We start from the raw sequence: 6,000 nt of genomic DNA, 5'->3' as shown, positions 1-6,000 counted from the left end.
ATCTATTATTTGGGGCAGATGTATTAAGCCTGGAGAAGAGATAAACTGGAGATAAAGTGGAGATAAAGTGAAAGGAGATAAAGCACCAGCCAATCAACTCCCAACTGTCATATTTTAAACACAGTTCATTGGCTGGTGCTTTATCTGCTTTCACTTTATCTCCACTTTATCTCATCTCCAGGCTTAATACATCTGCCTCATATTGTCTACAGGATCTGGGGGAATTGCCAGACAATGTATGGCTGGTAACATTAAACATTAACAGCCTTTACACAAGTATACCACATGATGGTGGTGTACATGCTGTTGAAAAATTGTTGACCAATAATGAGTTATATACGGGTCCAGATGTTAAGTATTTTCTTAAGTTATTAACACTCATATTGGAACGCAATTACTTCTATTTTAATGGTGATTACTATGCCCAGCTTACGGGGGTAGAGATGGGTTCTCACGTCGCACCCACGTATGCTAATGCATACATGGCAGTTATGGAGGAGGATCTGTTCTTTAACAGAGACATCAGAGACAGAATCCTCTTCTAATACCTGCTCCTAATATGGAGAGGTACTTTTGATGAATTTCATGAACTTATGACGGCAATTAATGGGCGTAACAGTCCAATCAAATTCACTTTTGAAATGAGTAGAGATAATGTTTCTTTCTTGGACGTGAATATATAATTGGAAGGAAATAAGTTGGAAACCAAACTATATAGCAAGCCGACAGATCGCAACACGTTGCTTAGAGCTGATAGTTTCCATCCACACCCAACCCTGGAGAGCCTTCCTTACTCACAACTTCTTAGAGTTAAAAGAATCAACAGTAAGGAGAGTGAGTGTGAGATGCAAATGCATTCCATGTTAGCCAAATTTAGAGCTAGAGGTTACAAATAATCTACTCTGATTAATGCTAAAGAAAAAGTCGACAGAATGAGTAGACAGGACACACTCACACAGAAATCCCCAGAGAAAGACAACACTGATTAATTGGGTACATAACTACGATACTGCACATAAAGAAATCAAACGTGTCACAAACAACTTATGGCCCATTGTACAAAATGACAAGGGTTTACAGTGCTTAAAAAAAACTAAATCCGCTCCTGTTATAAAAGGGGCAAAAACATCAGGGACTGGGTGATCAGGTCAGATGTTACTGAACACGTACAACTAATGAAGGGAATTAACTCAAGAAGTGCCGGGTGCTATAAGTGCACAGGGTGCACTTCCTGCAGCCACATGATCGCTGGAAAGTATTTTCACCACCCTCACAATGGCACCAAATACACCATAAGACATCCCTTAACATGTAGTACATCTTACGTTATATACCTGATTAAATGCCCCTGTGGCTTAACCTATGTGGGTAAGACCATACGCTCTTTTAAAGAGCGTATGGCCATGCACAGATCTGCCATAAGAGCTGCTCTACTAGGTAAGGGTAACGACCAACCAGTCGCTAAGCATTTTTTTAAAAAAAGCACAATATCTCTTGTCTTAAACACATGGTGATTGATCATGTACCCGATGATCACAGGGGAGGGGATCGTGGCAAAAAGCTATTATGCTTAGAAACCAAATGGGTACACATCCTCGATACAGTGTACCCGAGAGGGTTAAATGAAAATTTGAGTTTCAGCATGTTTTTATAATGCAATATAATATCGATCTGACCCTGCTATATAGTCAAGATGTACAGCTGCTATGTTCTTTTTGTATATATGTAAAAAAAACTTGTTTGTATGTATGTATTTTTTATATTTTCTATGTATTCTCACTTCTGGGCTGCTATGTATATGTATATTGAGTTCCTGAGCTGCCCCGACCGGTTACCATGGCTACGTAACAAACTCCCGATGTGAGAGGGCGTGATTACACAGTCCACACTTCCGGTTGAGAGCTGCGAGGCGGTGACCTGGACGGCGTGGAGGCATGGAACTCACCTGGTATAAAGGTATGCTTTGTATGTTTCATTGTTGATACTGTACTGCCTGACGACGGATCCATTAAAGAGATCCGAAATGTTGCTAACGCAATTCATGTGTTTATGAGCCTTATTGTGAGAAGTGAGTGCAGGGTTGTCGTCTTCTACATACCCCCTGGTCCCGAGCACCACGCAGCTGACTCAGAAAGCGAGTGCCGACTGTTCGCAATATATATATATATTAGAAATAAGTAACAATCAAGAATATTATACATATAAATCTCATCTTACTACTGGATACTAAGCAAATCTGAAGACATCTGTTTCAACACACAATCCCCCTAATAATAATTCTTGCTCATAATACATATCTAAATAATAACAAGAATCAGCAATGAGGCCGAAAAAAACAAAATGAGATAATCATGTATATAAAAAATAAAGAATACAAAACAAAAGGCAAAGGGGGAAATGTAAGAATATGAACACAAAAAATTGTATTCGTTTTCTTAATACGAATGAATACGACTGGTGTAGTCGTATTTTCATTTGTATTCCAGAGGATAATTTACTAATCAGTCGTATTTGACTGATTCATATTTTCGGATGGCGTATTGATTCATATTTGTAAATACAAATACGAATGTGCCAAAGATACGAATACGCCTAAAAAATTAGTATTATTTACACTGATAAATACGAATTTTTCAGCCGTATTTGGCTTAGTAAATTTCCCCCATATACTCATACAATATAATATACCACTACAAATTCCACACAATGGGGGACATTTACCAAAATGGATTCGTAGAAAAAAGGTGTATTCGTAGGCAGAAATACACCTTTTTTTACGAATTTGTATTTTCGGGATTTACAATCCCGAAAATACAACAATTCGTATTTTCCTAAAGATGGAACATTCGTATTTGTATTTACAAATACGAATGTCTACACCATCGATAGGATACGACAGAAATCACCATTCAAAAGAATGGTGATTCCTGATTTACTAAGCAGCCGTATTGATAATACGGCTGCTAAGTGGTGTAAAACACCCACGCAAATACGACAGGAAAATACACCTTGATTGTCCTGTCGTATTTGCTTTAAGCCTGCACGGATCAGTCAGATCCGTGCAGGCTTTAGTGTAAAAAAAATAGAAAAATTAAATAAATAAATAAAAAAAAACAGCGTGGGGTCCCCCCCACAGCTGTAACCAGCACCAGGCTGAAGGAGCCGGGGCCGGTAATTAAAAATCAGGGAGCCCGACAAATAGGGGTTCCCCGATTTTTAACAACCAGCCCCAGGCTCCTGCTCTGGGGCTGGTTCTTAAAATACGGGGGACCCCTAGTCATTTTGTCCCCCGTATTTTGGGAACCAGCCCCGGAACTGGAGCCTGGGGCTGGTTGTTAAAAATCGGGGAACCCCTATTTGTCAGGTTCCCTGATTTTTAATTACCGGCTCCAGGCTCCGTCAGCCTGGTGCTGGTTTCGGCTGTGGGGGGGACCCCACGCCGGTTTTTTTTTATATTTATTTATTTTCCTATTTTTTTTACACTCTGCAGCCTGCACGGATCTGACTGATCCGTGCAGACTGCTAGAAAAATTCGTATTAGCGGCCGTATATATGGCCAGTTAATACGAATGAATACGACATTGGTGGGTTACAAAGCAGTCGTATCTGACTGCTTTGTAATTTCCCCTCCGGAACACGACTGAAACAGTCGTATGCAGTCGTAGGGAAAATACTAATACGTAAAACTAGGTTTTTCATATTGGTAAATTTCCCCCAATATCACCAATAACACCAATAGCACGTTTCTCATATACAGTAACACGAAAGAAAATATTTAAGAATTTTGATTATTTCTAACTCATCCGCACTCATAGGATCACAAGAAATAAGAGAAACACAATGCAGTCACCTCTTATGGAATGATCCAGTCACCCCTAAAAATGTATGAGGGCTTTTGTTTTTATTTTATTATCATTATTTCCAACCTTATATGTATTTTTATTATTATTATTATTAATTTTATTATTATTTTGTGTGTTTTTGATTGTTTTAATTATGATAGAAGTATAAGCACTGATTTGTTTATGACCCTGACCGGTCACACTGGCAACTTATTTATAGGAGACAAGAGTAGGGGCAGCTTATTGTATTATCATTTTAGTGACACCTTTATAATAAATACGGAGAGATTGGGGAGACAGTGCACCTAAATCCTACAGGGAAATATAACAATAAAATCATGCACATTATGGTTTAATAAAAATATAATATATGAGATTTATAAGACCATAAAACATGGCAATATGAAGATTAAATATATAAATTGATACACAAGGATCATAATAGCAGCAAGATCCATAACAATTATTTTATGATCACTAAATGAGGGATCAACCCAACATGTAAGAATCTCTTATATATTTAGCCAGAACTGTCAGTCTGTGACTGTGTGTATAACGCTGGGTGGAGTCATGGGCGGAGTTATACAGTCACAGACTCCAGTCCTCACAAACACTACAGCTCAGCAGCTGCAGGGAACCAAAAATGTTCCCCATCATGTGCACACATCCCCACAGCCCACACACATTATGCAGTGATGGGGAGGCACCGGCACAGCCACATACCTCCCAACTTCTTCAGTGTATGAAGCGGGACCCTCGCAGCAAAAAAGGGGATTGGCCTATGCAAATAAAGGCAGGGCATATGCAAATTATGCCCTAGTCGGGTCACGCCCCCTTTGCATCCTCTGCATCGCTGAATAGACACTGTGCGCATGTGCACAGCCTCTATTCCTCATGCTGGGGGGCTCCCAACTGCCCCCCTCCCCGCATTCGCTGCTCACAGCCTCACTGCCCCCTTCAAACTTTAACTTAATTGACACAGTGCCAGTATGTTTGTGCAGACTGGTAGAGGGATTCAGAGTGTCTCTCCCTCCCCGCACATGTTTCTGCTCTCTGCTGCACCGGCCCCTGAATATATGACAGGAGTCAGGCCGGCCTGATGAAAGGGAGCAGAAGGGGACATAAGCAGGGTGCAATAGTTCATTGGCCCGGCGTGTCCCCCAAAAGCCGCCTCCTTTAAGCCCAGGTTAGTAACCACACACACCATAACTCTACCTATACACCCCCTCTCCCCGCAGGCCTAACTCTATTTATACAGTACACTCCGCAAGCCTAACTACACTGTATACACATCCCCCTCCCCGCAGCCTAACTACAGTGTATACACATCCCCCTCCTCGCAGCCTAACTACAGTGTATACACATCCCCCTCCATGCAGCCTAACTACAGTGTATACACATCCCCCTCCCGCAGCCTAACTACAGTGTATACACATCCCCTCCCCGCAGCCTAACTACAGTGTATACACACCCCCTCCCCGCAGCCTAACTACAGTGTATACACATCCCCCTCCATGCAGCCTAACTACAGTGTATACACATCCCCCTCCCGCAGCCTAACTACAGTGTATACACATCCCCCTCCCCGCAGCCTAACTACAGTGTATACATATCCCCCTCCATGCAGCCTAACTACAGTGTATACACATCCCCCTCCCCGCAGCCTAACTACAGTGTATACACATCCCCCTCCCCGCAGCCTAACTACAGTGTATACATATCCCCCTCCATGCAGCCTAACTACAGTGTATACACATCCCCCTCCCGCAGCCTAACTACAGTGTATACACATCCCCTCCCCGCAGCCTAACTACAGTGTATACACATCCCCTCCCCGCAGCCTAACTACAGTGTATACACATCCCCTCCCCACAGCCTAACTACAGTGTATACACATCCCCCTCCCCGCAGCCTAACTACAGTGTATACACATCCCCCTCCCCGCAGCCTCACTACAGTGTATACACATCCCCCTCCCCGCAGCCTCACTACAGTGTATACACATCCCCTCCCCACAGCCTAACTACAGTGTATACACACCCCCTCCCCGCAGCCTAACTACAGTGTATACACATCCCCCTCCCTGCAGCCTAACTACAGTGTGTATACACATCCCCCTCCCCGCAGCCTAACTACAGTGTATACACATCCCCCTCCC

This window comes from Crinia signifera, chromosome 8 (genome assembly GCF_055691185.1).
Source record: "Crinia signifera chromosome 8, ASM5569118v1, whole genome shotgun sequence".
NCBI classification, from domain to species: Eukaryota; Metazoa; Chordata; class Amphibia; order Anura; family Myobatrachidae; genus Crinia; species Crinia signifera.
The sequence above is the reverse complement of the archived record's forward strand: the minus strand, read 5'-3'. Positions refer to the sequence as shown.